Source organism: Sorex araneus, chromosome 7 (assembly GCF_027595985.1).
Source record: "Sorex araneus isolate mSorAra2 chromosome 7, mSorAra2.pri, whole genome shotgun sequence".
NCBI classification, from domain to species: Eukaryota; Metazoa; Chordata; class Mammalia; order Eulipotyphla; family Soricidae; genus Sorex; species Sorex araneus.
Genome location: NC_073308.1, coordinates 53,412,731 through 53,427,463, shown reverse-complemented (window position 1 = coordinate 53,427,463; position 14,733 = coordinate 53,412,731). Strand labels below are relative to the sequence as shown.

Below are 14,733 nucleotides of genomic sequence, written 5' to 3'. Positions count from 1 at the left end.
TTTAACATAAAAGTTGAACTTTTAAAATATGCAGTTATAAACTCTAATAATAAACTTTATTTCACTGTAGGAATATGCAAAATTCTGACTTGGTGTCAAGGTATCTTACACTGATTGCTTATTTTTAGTGTACTTGGCAAATGGAAAAAACTGTTATGATGACATTTGCTATTAATATTTGAAATATTATGATTCCTATAGTAGAAAAGTAATAAAATTTGATGAAAATTGAAATTAGCCTCCATAGTCTAATGATATTGTAGTCTTTAAGATATACACAGAATATCCTGAATAGAAATATTAAAAGTGTAAACTTTTGTATGTCTTTACTACAAACTTCCTAATTATATCTAAATGACAATCTTAAAAACATTTTATTTAAATTAAAATTTACTTTAAAAGTTAGAAAAATAATAATTCTTCTATATAAATATTTTATCTTTTTTTTCTTTTTTGTTTTATTGAATCACTGTGAGATACAGTTACAAAGAGTCCATGTTTGAGTTTCAGTCGTACAATGATCAAACACCCATCCCTCCACCAGTGTACATTTCCACCATCAATGTCCCCAGTACCCTTACCTACCTATCTCACACCTCCCCCGCCTCTCTCTTACTCTCTCTCTACTAGGGACATTAGGGTTTGCAATATAGATAATGAGAGGCCATCATGTTTGGTCCTTTACTTTCAGCACACATCTCCCATCCTGAGCGATTTCTCCAACCATCATTGATTTAATGATCTCTTCTCCATCCCAGCTGCCTTCTTCCCCAGTTTATGACTGGGGAAGTATATATTATAAACATATATATATATAAACATATATATGTTTATATATATATACATATATATTGATGGTCACTCTCAGCAGAGGACAGTTTGGTTTAGACTCGTATTGGGGTACCTCCCAAGAGTGCTGGTGGGGGCATGAGGTGCAGAAACTGAATTCAGGGCTTTGTAATATGCTTGGTCTGTGCTGTTACCCCCTAATCTAACTCACCAACCCCTAAAGAAAGTGTTAAAGAGTTATTAGTGGTATGTTAACATCAGCGTCAGATAACTTGTTTAGATTTTATTTAGGTGATTTGCTACCATCGGCATTCGATAATTATTTCTGATTTCTGATGTGTGCAGTGGTCTGGGATTTAAGAGATGACTTCAAGAGCTGGAGAACCAGCTTTTCATGTTAAATGTCTGGGTTTGATCTCTGTCACCATATGGTCTCTAGAACACTACTGGGGATGACACCAGTGTGTGAGCTGGGGGCAGCCTCTGGGTGTTGCCAGTTGAGCCCCCAAAACTAAAACAAAAGTTAGCCATCTGAATTTTCTCTTTATGAGAAAAGCAAGATGTGTGATGTGGAGAAAGAAAACATTCAACTGGGAACAATAAATAACATTGCAAAGGGAATCTTAACTTTTTTGATGGGAAATGTAGACTCATATTGTTAGACATACTGATTCATAGGGCTTTGAAGGGATAGTAGAGGGAATAACAGTTTGCCTACCTCCTTTTGAACACAATTTGACCCTCAGCACCATTTATGTTCCCTTGAGCACCACTAGAACTGACTCCTGAGCACAGAGCTAGGAAGGGGCCCTAAATACTGTTGGAGGTAATCCAAACTACTTCACCCCAAGGAACTATAGAGTCATAAACAACATTTTGTCACACAAACTTGGAAAGGCAACAATTTTAAAAGTTGATTTATTTTTCACTTTTAATATGATACTGCATTAACTTGAATTTAAAAATTAAAACAACTTTTTCTGGGAATTATATTATTTTTATTATTTATTATTCTAGACAACCTCCCCCTTTCCCTGCCCTCACCCCCTGTACAGATTTTTTTGTTTGTTTATTGAATCACTGTGAGATACAGTTACAAAGCTTTCATGCCTGAGTTTCAGTCATACAATGATCAAACACCCACTCCTCCACCAATGCACATTTTCCACCACTATGTCCCCAGTATCCCTCCTCCATCCCAGCCTCTGTGGCAGACAATTTTCCCCATACTCTCTTTCTACTTTTGGGCATTATGGTTTGCAGTATAGATACTGAGATGCTATCACGTTTGGTCCTTTATCTACTTTCAGTACACATCTCCCATCCCGAACGATCCCTCCAACCATCATTGACTTAGTGATCCCTTCTCTATTCCAGCTGCCTTCTCCCCCAGCTCATGAGGCAGGCTTCAAACTATGGAGCAATATTCCTGGTCCTGTGTCTACTGTCGTTGGGCGTAAGTCTCATATTTTGTTATTTTATATTTGACAAGTGAGTGCAGTCATTCTATGTCTGTCCCTCTCTTTCGGACTCATTTCATTCAGAGAGTGTCATCATGATACTCCCCATGACCATCCACTTATAAGCAGGTTTCATGACTTCATCTTTGCTAACAGCTGCATAGTATTCCATTGTGTAGATGTACCAAAGTTTCTTTAAACAGTTGTCTGTCTCGGGTACTTGACCCGAGGGGAGGTTTAATTCATTAAAAACCTCCCCTTTTTAATAAATAAGAGTTTTCTTTCTATTAAAAAGTAACTTATATTTTATAACAGAAAAATCTTACATATGTTCATTGATACATATTTGAAGTATTTAAAACAAAAATATTTTTTGAAAAATGTTGAGAATTGAGAAATATTATTAATATCAAAATATATTGCTTATCAATTTATTTCTGTGAAATATTTACAATGATTTAATATTTTATATATTATTTACTATATATAGAAATGGGCAGCTGGAGTGATGGCACAGTGGTTAGACATTTGCCTTTCACGCAGCTGACCTGTGTTCGATTCCTCCACCCCTCTCGGAGAGCCTGGCAAGCTACCAAGAGTATCGAGCCTGCATGGCAGAGCCTGGCAAGCTACCCATGCGTATTGGATATGCCAAAAACAGTAACAACAAGTCTCTCAATGAGAGACGTTACTGGTGCTCACTCGAACAAATTGATGAGCAATGGGATGACAGTTATGACAGTGATATAAAGATGGGCTGGAGTGATAGCACAGTGGGTAGGGCATTTGCCTTGCACTCGACTGACCCGGGTTCAATTCTTCTGACTCTCTTGGAGAGTCCGGCAAGCTACCTCGAGTCTCCCACCCGCACAGCAGAGCCTGGCAAGCTACCCGTGGAGTATTCAATATGCCAAAAAACAGTAACAAGTCTCACAATGGAGACGTTACTGGTGCCTATTCAAGCAAATCGATGAGCGAGGGGATGACTATGATACTGTGATATAGAGAGAGATGTACTATATAAAATTCACATTGCTTTGTGCACTATTGAAGATAAACATTAACTGGCAATGAAAAAGTTATTTAAAAGCTTTTTATTGACTGTGTAATATTTCATGCTAGGTGATTAATATACTTCAGAATTTTCCCACTATTTTAAAATGGTGATGATATAAGCAACTGAAATACAATCTTCATTTGCCTTTAGTTTTATTAGGAGAGATACCTACAAAAAAGCATCAGTATTTTGATGTTATTGCTATTACAGAACTTTTCCTATGTTACATGTATTTTTTAACCTTTCAGATGACACTCTAGGGCACTTCCTATTTTATGAACCTACCTAAGTATTCAATATTATCACTCAGAAGTTACTATTAATTTTATATGCAGTGGTAGCTTATATTTAGTTTTAAAATTTTTTTATGAAGATATATTTCTCAAAATATCAAGTCAGAATTATGATTTAAAAGACACTCACTGCATGCCTAGCTCAGGCACACTGAATAATGAAACTAGCAGTGCCTTTATAGGCATCATGTACCTTCTTGTTATTCCTTGTCCACACTAGCTGAAGATTATTTTTTATATAATAACTTCTCTTTTTATAGTTTGTGTTTCTGTCAAGTAGAAATTAGATTTTCTTTTCTGTTTGGTAACAAAATTGGAAAGATCAACTGAAATTTTGGATGTACCCTGTTGTGGTTCACTGCACATATGAATTTGGATACTAGATCTCACACTTGATATGCTTATAATAGTTGAGGACGTTTCTTAAAAATGAAGGTAATGCTGCCCCAAAAACGAAGTGGGGCAATATGAGTAGAACATTTGGGAAGGGGTTTGACCCATATTAGCACCCAGTAGAAATAAGTTGCTACTAGAATATTGGCAAAATGAAAGAGAAAGCATTCTATAGCTTTGAGACTGTACTAATTTTTCTTTTAGATAATAAACCCGTTATCCAGCTTGCTTAAGGGCTTTCTTTCTTTCTTTTCTTGACCTTTACATGGCATTTATGTAGGAGTTAGTGGAATGTTTTTATTAACAAAGTTTGCTTGAAAAAAATGATGAATATGAAAATTATGGTATGCAAAATTACTTTTTAATATCCAGAAGTGGATATTACTTTTGCAAGTTACCTGAGCCCTGGTATCTCACCCAGGTAATGTAGCAAGTTATATGAAGTAGAATGCCAAAGAGGTAGCTTTGTTGTTGTTGTTGTTGTTGTTGTTTGGTGACTCTGGCAGGACTTGAAGGGAGAGGTAGCTTTGAGAGAAGAGTCTATTGTCTTCCTGCTCGACCTGCATTGGTACTGGGACATGGGAAGTTCTGGGCTGGTAAAGTGTGCCAAGAGACTGCATGGCAGATGCTTACATCCCACCAGCCCTACTGGGCAGCTGTCAAGCTTTTCTTGAAGTCCACTTGATCTTTACAGTACAGGAACTGGCTCCCATTACCTGAGTTCTTAGGAAGCCATGGACTCAAGCTGGAGCTAGGAATTACTGTTTGCAGGCACAGAAAAATGAGTCCAAACTGATTTTCTAGGTACATTCCAGATTTCTAGGACATCTTAGGTGATGGTTAGTGAAGAGTGAAGAGTGATGAGAGTACCGAGCTCAGGTTGAGATGTGGATAAATCTACAAGATGGAGAATGTGCACCACTTGCCTTGGAAAATATGGTGTGTGTGTGTGTGTGTGTGTGTGTGTGTGTGTGTGGGCGGCACACTGTGTTCAGACCCCGTTCTTGGACTCAGTGCTCAGGGATCACTCCTGGCAGGGCTTGAAGGACAATATGAGCTACTGGGCCTTGAGCCAGAACCATGTGAATAGCAAGCACTTACCTACTGTCCTATTTCTCAGGCCCCTGAACAGATGGTTTTGTAAGGCTTTTCCCAAACTGCCCTCACCAGGGAAGGTAATATATTTTGTTAATGGCCATTGCTATAGGGAGGAAACTTGGATTCTTTTTCTATGAACACAATCCTTTGCTTCTGAGGGAGCTTCTCCTTTTCTGAGGCGTCCACCCTTCTCTGGGCAGTGTTTCATTTTCTGTATCTCTAAAGAGATTTGCATTTGTATTGCGGAGGCCTGTGTTCTTCCTGCCTTGGAACTATTCAGTGCAACTTCTTTAAATTCCACAGTTGCAGATGATTCCTGTGAAGCTGGGAAAAGAGAGATGGCAGCCTCTAGAAGGGGCTTCCCTAGCTACCCACCTCAGTCTCCTGGGAAGTGGCTGGAAAATGCAGGATGGGTGCATCTGTGATGAGCCCTTGATTAGTCGATAAGATCCTCTTAAACTTCCTGCTCCTCCCAGTCCCTTTATCTTATATCTTCCAGGTCTTAAATCCAATGAGAATGCTCACCCATGCCCCCCTGTAAAAAAAAAATTAATTAAAAACATATAAATAAAGGCGTTTTTACTTTTTCCCAGGCTCCTTCCAAGACCTACCCTTCCCGTTCCATCTTCAGAGTTTCTATGGAATTCAGTCATCTTGTCTCTGTCCTCTGCTTTCAATCATGCCCACCTAAGGATAAGAACCTCAGCTCTCAGTTACACTATGAAGCTTTATCAAGGGTGCAGGCAAAATGATCTTGTATTTCTCTGGGTTCTTCAGAGGCATGGCAGATAAAGAGGAATCAGAGAGATAGATAAGACAAAAAATAAAGGAAATGTATCAATAATAGGAGCACATGGAAGAGACCCAACAAAATGGAATAATACTCAGAGTTTTAGATGCCAGTTTAAAAGACTGAGCTAATACGGAGGACTTGGGAAGATAAAAGGGAAGGTCAAATGGAAAGCTTACCCCAAAAGGCAAAGTCAAACAAAGGCATGCAGATTTAATCCATTGATTAGATTTTTCCCTGGGACAAACCTCTATGGAAGATAATCTCGTGTATTTTTTCAAAGGTTGTCTGCTTTCTGCCTTCAGGGTCCGCCCATGAAATTAGCCTTTAATCAAAGACATAGCTTGGTGGAAGCAAATTTTTGCTCTCCCACCTTATTGGCAGTCTGTGAATACATGTCAAAAATAGATGGAATTGCCTTTTCTGGATGTTTTCTCTTAGTAAACCCACCAACCACCATCCTGCTCAGGGACCACAAACATCTACTTGTTCTTTTATTTTGAATTGAGATTGTGCTTTCTCTTCTACTGAAAAACTGCATGGTAGCTATACGCTCAGAGTGAATTCAACCTTATGGGGGTAGGGGGTCGGCAGTGCTCAGGAATGGCCATTGGCCGTGTTCAGGAACAAAAAGTGTTGCTAGGAATATGAAAAGTGGTGCAAGGAATATGAAACAAGTGCCTTACTTCCTGCTCCATCTCTAGGATTCTACCATATAATTTTAAATTAGTGTCCAAATTTTCCTTAAACAGAATTTAATGTCATGAACAATGTTAGATGGGTAAAAAATGAAATTAAACTGAAGTAAAACAAATTTGAATTGATGCAATTATTATTCATAGAAATTAGTAACACTGAAGAGCTATTGGGTAAATTTACATCTCTTTAATGATTTGGGCAGTGGTTCTTTTAAAAAAAAGTCTAAACAGGGACTGAATTTTGGTGCTAAAGTTCTTGAGGCAGCCTCACAAAGAGTTCCTATTAACATAGCCTTCGGGAAGGAGGAAGAAAGAAACTAATGTTGAGTTTCCAATATTGCTCTGTCTGTACTGATATTCTGGAAAGCAAGAAAAAAATAGAGGGGACAGTAAAATCTGCATTTATCCCACCGCAGAATGCCTTTCTTGCTATTTTCATTTGGCCCCAAGGTTTTGGAGAAATCAATACAGATACTTTCCAGGGAAGGAAATGAGACAGGAACATGTGCTCCGGTGTGGCTGCTTAGAATATTGAATAGTTTTTGACAGAGTTTGATGCACAGGCAAAGGTAATACTCTCCAAGGAGAGAATTGCGACTGTAGTTTGAAGATAGTGGGGGAACAGAAACTAAATGAAAGCTGGAAGGAGAATGAGTGGGGGGTTCTTACTCCTCTCTTCATCTAAGTTTGCAAATAAGATGGTGAGTTGAGAATACTGGTGCTCAGAAAGAGCCCTTCACTCTGATGAAAACGGTTTCCCACCTTATCATCACTACAGCAGAGGGCAATGAAAATGCCTCTGCCTCTATTTTAAATCAAAATTCTTTTTTAGGGTAATATTTTCTTTCTTTCCTATTTCATTTGATGGTTGCACTGCTGACATGGATTCACAATGATTACTAAAATACTAAAATATTCACTGCAAAAAGCTGGTGTGACATAGTCTCATACAGGGCAACTCTTTTACTTGTCTGGCTTAACCTTTCTCCAGCAATCACAACAATACAAACACCCCTCAGCATTAAATAAAAAAACAGTAGTGTGCAGGCTGAAACGATTGCTTCAGCTTTTTCTGGGACCAATATGTGACTTGTTTTATTTAGCAGGTTTTTTTTTTTTTTACATTCCCCCACTGTTTAATAATCATGCACAGCTGAAACCTTCGCATTGCTTTATTTCCCTTGTTTAATGAAGTTCAAGATAAAACACTCACTCCTTACATTTTTCCTGTAAAGGTCAAGACTTGAATCAGAAATAAATTTGGAAGGTCAGTGCTCAAACGTTACTGCTTTACATAGTGTCAAGAAAACCCAGAGGACAATTGTATAAAGAGAAGCAAAAATTAAGTCACAGTTGGTTTAAGAAAACTTGTATGTATTAGTGCAACATTGTGGCTGGAAATTTAAACTCATAAAAGTCAGAAGAGTCAAAATTATGATCCTCCCAGCTATTGTTATTTGTTCCTTGCACACATGATAGCATTTTCTATAGCATAGATGCTCTTATATTTACGCCCTTACATAGAATATGCCAGGTTATAGTTACTAGGGGAAACATAACTTTTCATTTCTAACTTTTCGCTTTCTAATTCTTTAACTCAATTAGTATCAGCTTTTTGTCTCTTGCCTTCACTTAATATCATAAGGGAAAGAAATGAGAGTACTATACATCTACCTATTTTAACCGTTCATTGAACTTAGGGACATATTATGAATTTGTGAGTCAGGTTACAAGAAACACAGAAAACGTCCTTTGTTTGGCAGAAGAGCTTTCTGCAAAATCAAGCAATTCTTGATGGAAGAGGCAGATCGGAGGAGGTGCTCTCCTGGGTTCTGGCTGATGTTCCCTTGGAACTGTTCATGCACTGTAGTACTGTCATCGCTCATAAATTTGCTCGAGCGGGCACCAGTAATGTCTCCATTGTGAGACTTGTTGTTACTGTTTTTGGCATATCGAATATGCCACAGGGAGCTTGCCACGCTCTGCCGAGCGGGCAGGATACTCTTGGAAGCTTGCTGGGCTCTCTGAGAGGGGCGGAGTAATCGAACCAGGCTTGTCTGCATGCAAAGCAAATGTCCTACCTGCTATGCTATCGCTCCACCCTTTTATTATATGCTATTATAATAATACCTATTTTATAATATTTACTTCTTTTTATAGTTTTCAATTTTGTCAAGATTTAGATATTTAAAATATTAGTGATGCTTCAACACATGTTATTAGTATAATTATTTCCCAATGTAAACATTTAAATATATATTTGTAGTTAGTATTTTTCAATATGATTTAATCTTGCTTTCTTTTTTTTTTTTTTTTTTTTTTTGCTTTTTGGGTCACACCTGGCGATGCACAGGGGTTACTCCTGGCTCTGCACTCAGGAATTACCCCTGGCCGTGCTCAGGGGACCATATGGGATGCTGGGATTTGAACCCGGGTCGGCCGCGTGCAAGGCAAACGCCCTACCCGCTGTGCTATCTCTCCAGCCCCTTGCTTTCATTTTTTAATGAATCACTGTGAGATACAGTTATAGACTAAACAAACATTCATGATTATGTCTCAGTCATACAATAATCAAATACCCATCCCTCTAACAGTGACCATTCTCTACCACCAATGTTTCCAGTATTCCTCCCACCACCTGCACCCTTTCCCACCCCTCTGCCTCTGTGGCAGGCACATTTCCTCTTATTCTCTCTCCCTTTGGGTGTTATGGTTTCAGGTACTAAGCTGCCATCATGTTTGGTCCATAGTCTACTGTTCATAACTTTGTATATGCTGCTTTATACTTATTTCAGTAGATACTCTAAGATTTTTTTCTTTGCTTTTTGGGTCTCACCTGGCAATGCTCAGGGGTTACTCCTGGCTCATGCACTCAGGAATTACTCCTGGCAGTGCTCAGGGGATATGGGATGCTGGGAATGGAACCCAGGTCGACCGTGTACAAGGCAAACGCCCTACCCGCTGTGCTATCGCTCTAGACCCTAAGATTTTTTTTTAAGGATGTATAATAAGTTCCACTGGAAAAGTGTTTCGGCATTCTAGGTACATATTATCTAAATTATTTCATTAATCAAATTAATTAGTTGATAGATGCTGAGAGACCAAAATCTTATTCAGTCACTTGTAGGTTCTGTTCAACATGAGTAGCTAGTAGCACTATATGAAAAAGTGTTGGGGGAGATATTCCCTGTCTCTGCACTCAGAGAGCTCTTTTATTTTTACTTAATTAATTCATTAATTATTTTTTTATTGATTCACTGTGAGGTACAGCAACAAAGCTTTCATGTTTGAGCTTTAATCATACAGTCATCCAACACTCATCCCTTCACCAGTGCACATTTTCCACCATCCAAATCCCCAGTATCAGCACCCCCCACCCATCTCACACCTCCCCCTGCCTGTGTGGCAGACAATTTGCACAATGGTCTTTCTCTACTTTAGTTACCTTCAGTATTTCGAGACCAGTCCCACCACCACTCATACCTGCCAAACAGGCAATGCTAGACAATATGTTTTGTATTGCTTGTTATGTCAGCCGAGGACTCTAGGAATTCTAAAATTTTACTAATTAGAGTCTGAAGAGCAATTAGAGTCTGCAGCAAGTTTCTCAGATACGAGGTTCATTTTTGTGTCTCTGGATTATGGCCATGTGGGAGCTTGAGTAGATGGTGGCCTGATGTGGTGTCATCTCAGAGTCCCACATGGGGGTGGGGGAAAGGAGAAGGGTCCACTCCTCCCTGTCTCAGAGATCTCTTTTAATGGGACTCAGAGGACCATATGGTGTGCCAGGGATTGAACCCAGGTCAGCTGCATGCAAGGAAAATGCTCCACATTCTGCACAATTGCTCTGCCCTTATATAAAATTTTGGAGTCAGGTTGATTTAGATTAAAACTCAATCCTGACAATTATTAATGGATCTCTTTGGACAAATGACTTTACCTCCCTGAATATTGATCTTCTAACTCATTAAACTGGTACAAATTGCCCCTCTTCAAAGAATTGTGTGAAAATGAGATGGGTAATTTAAGTAAATTGCATACACATAAGAAATTATAAAAAATGTATTGCAGAGTGATTGAGGCTATACTTCTGAAGTCTGAATTTAGGTTCTGTCATTCATCTGTGTGACCTTCGGCAAGTTGATATCATATTTTACTTTTTTATTGGTAAAGCAGAAATAACTATATAGTCTTAATCTCATGGAGTTCTTATAAAAAATTAACAGGATTTATGTAATTTCCTTAAGAGAGTGCCTGGTTCTATTAGTAAAATTGTAAAATTAAGAGCTAACTAATGTAAATTTCTTTGGATTATGACTGGGCTGATTAATAACTGTTCTGATGTTAGCTATGGAAGAAATGTTTCTTTTTTGACATTTAGTCCTATTACTAAACTAACTTGAGAGATATGTCCCTTGGTCAATGAGTTATATAGTCTTGTTTTCTGACGTTCAGAACACTATGATAAATTAGTTACTTCAATATATTCACATCACAAAGGTAATCTGGCAATACTAATAGTTCTTCTGGTCAGTGAAAGTTCTTAACGAAACAGAGTTATAAACTCTGGCCCACCCATTTAAAATAACTGGATTAGTGAATGCTGTATCTTAAAGAAGGGGTGCCTAGCTCACTCTTGGGTCCAGAGTGTAAGGGGGAGAAGGACAGAAGAAAAAGAACTAGATATGGGATAGAAGAGAAGAGACAGGCAGGCAGCCATAGGGGGTCAAGGGGATTCAGGAACATCAGTGGTGTAAAGATGTGCCATAGGTAAATATTCAAGACACCTTGTCTACAACAATAAAATCACAAGACACAGACTTTAACAACCAACTTTATTTATTTATTTATTTTTGTCTCTAAAACTTTCTTTCTTTTTTTTATAAGAAATATTTTATTGAATCACCATGAAAAAAAATTACAAAGCTTTCAGGTTTAAGTCACAGTCAAATACTGATTAAACCCCCATCCCTCCACCAGTGCACATGTTCCACCACCAAGGACCCCAATACACCCCCCTCCCACCCCACCCCCATCTAAGTAGCTAATGATATTCCCTTTATTCTCTATATACTTTGAGTACATTCCATATTTCCATACAGAACTCACTATTATTGTTTGGAAATTTTCCCCAACAATCAGGCCTGCTGAATAGGCATCATCTATAATTTCTCTTCATTGCTGAGAGTAAAGACTTTCGTGATAGCGGCCGCGCGATTTTGGGTTTCTAATATTTTAGCTCAGTTCACAGTCAAGATGGATGGCAGCAAGAATCCGCTCTGGTGCCAAAATGGGTTAGGAGACCTCAGGATCACAGTCTTTAGGCGCGGAGGGTCTGTTTCTCGTGCCCCGGCTCTGGATCATCAACAACAACAACCAACTTTAAAAGATGTCTATTGAGATGCAGGCTGGCGTTGGGTGGCGATAGGGGGTAGGATATCTGGGAGTGCTGGGGGAGGGACTGATGGTGGTATACTGTATGTCTAAAGCTCAAGCATGAATTCTTTATAAATCATGGTGCTTTAATAAAATATTTTTTAAGAAAACCTAAAAAAAACACCATAACTACTGCACTGTAGCACTGTAGCACTGTCATTCCATTGTTCATTGATTTGCTCAAGTGGGCATCAGTAACATCTCCACTGTGAGATTTGTTACTGTTTTTGACATATGGAATACGCCACGGGCAGCTTGCCAGGCTCTGCTGTGCGGGTGGGATACTGTTGGTAGCTTGCCAGTCTCTCCGAGAGGGGTGGAGGAATGAACCAGGGTCGGTCGCATGTAAGGCAAATGCCCTACCTGCTGTTATGTACAAAAGTTCAAAGTGATTCTACCATAGTATATGCATGTACTATCAAGTATGCGCTTGAACTATCTTCCAGGCCCCAGGAATATCAAGCTTGGCCAAATTAATATTTATAGCCAATTCATATGTGATCTCTTATAAATTTCATTTATCTGTATTTTTAAAAAATATCGGGGGGACACACTTGGATGTGCTCAGGGCTCCTTCCTGGCCCTTCACTCAGAGTTCACTCCTGGTGTGCTCAAGGGACCACATGGGGCGATGGGCATCGAATCCAGATCAACTCTATGCAAGGAAAGTACCTTACCAACTGTAATATCTCTCTGGCCTCTAATTTTTTTTTTTTTTTTTAGTTAATAGAAACCACAGCCAGTAGAGCCTGGGGTGGTGGGTTGGGGGTCTCTCTGTAATTCTCAGCCCTACAGTGTGAACCTATGGTGGTTTAGTGCTCAGGCCTGAAGATACAGTGCTCCTGACCCAGCAGTGCTCAGGGGATGCCAGGATCCTGGGGGGAGGCAGCTGGACACTGTGCAGAATCGAGGGCTGAGCCCGGGGTCTCATGTGTGGCATCTGATCTTCCACTTGATCTGACTCCCTAGCTCTATAGTGGCCTTCAGATTTTGTTGACTTTCTTGGGGAAAAAAAAAAATATCTGTCTGTTCTTCCTCACATACAGTTCATCTTCTTTCTTTGCCTGTGGTATAAAAACTTTTATCAATGACTCCATGAGGGCAATTTCCTTACTATAGGCCGCTAACCTCTACAGGGGCAGACAAAGGGACACAGGTGAGTCAAGTTAAGAGGCAGGAGGACTTTACTGGGTTGCACTCCCGGGCGAACCCTACCAGCCCCTGGGGTAGAGGCTCGGGTAGAGCCTCGTCCTCGGAGCGGCTAAGCGGGATTGTAAATTGTCTTGGGTGGGGGAGGGGAACAGAGCACGGAGGGACCAGCACACTTGGTCTGGCCTTCTGTTACCTGTAGCGCATGGATGTGAGGAAGGTGGAATGCAGTCTGGAGGCGTCCTATCTCCAGATGTGCCCTAAATCCTGTCTTCACGCAGCAGGCAGCATGATCTTTGATTCCCGGGATGCTACTGTCTCATCAGCCGGTCCCCATTTGGTCCCACGTGGTCACCGTTTGGTCCTGAGCAAACCTTACACGCACTTTCCAAATTTATGTCACTTGCCACTTGTCTTCGTTTAGGTCTTAAGTTTGGAAATGATTCATTTACACGGCTTTATGAAAAAGGTTTATTTCTTTGGAGAAACTATACTTGGTAGGCAAGAAATTATATATGTTATCTTTATTTGTTATTTTCTTTAACAAATACTGTGTTCCTATACTATTTTGGGGCCTGGAGTTATTTAGGATGTAGGCAAGACCTTGGGGGCACAGTAGTAAGAATAGTGATCCTCACGCTTGTATGATAATATATTATAGCTCTCAAGGATCATAATGAGACATGTATGTAAATTTGACATTTTTATAGTCATATTACAAAATTTTAAAGAAACAGGTGCTTTTTTAATAACGTGTTATCTTTAACCAACTACAAAATATTTAAAAAATAGTTCATACAAAACTATAGATGAGATATTTTACATTCTTTCTCACATGCCATCTATTTAGCCTTACTGAAATATCATTGACTAATACAGTTGTAAGAATTTAAAAGATCCAACAAGATGGAGACGGAACATAGTACAGTGGCAGGGGGGCGGGCATATGCCTGGCACCACATGGTCTCCTGATACATCTCAAGGTGCAGTTGTGGCTGCTCTCAGCACTGCTGAAACGCATAGACTAGCGCTGAGTGAATGAAGCAGCATTACACCCTCAGAATCTTGCATTCAACCCCCACTCCACTTGGCTCAGAAACCAATGGGGTCCCTGAACTCCCATACCATTACTTGGGAGGCCCTGAAAAAAATATGCAACATGGTTATTTAGTGTATATAAACATTGCAATGGATCTACCCCCAGCCCAACCCTGGAGTGATAGCACAGCCGGTAGGGTGTTTGCCTTGCACTCGGCTGACCCGGTTCGATTCCTCCGCCCTTCTTGAAGAGCCTGGAAAGCTGCCCCTGGCATATTCGATATGCCGGAAAAAAAAAGTAACAATAAGTCTCACAATGGAGATGTTACTGGTGCCTGCTCAAGCAAATCGATGAGCAACGGGATAACAGTGTCAGTGATACAGTGATCCGCCCCCCATTCAATTAGATTCCCCCATTTGAATTATTTAAATTAAAATTAAACTAATTTAATTTAAAAATGAATATAATTGATCACTTGATGTATTCTTACCTTTTTGGTGTGAATACATACCGAATATTTTAAGGTATATT

At 39.5% G+C, this 14,733-nt stretch overlaps 1 pseudogene; it reads left to right on the top strand.

Annotated features, from left to right (window-relative positions):
* LOC105942862 (protein MIX23-like) overlaps positions 1-5,537 on the top strand; it is a 29,180-nt pseudogene extending 23,643 nt beyond the window's left edge.
* Positions 5,538-14,733: the final 9,196 nt, after the last annotated feature.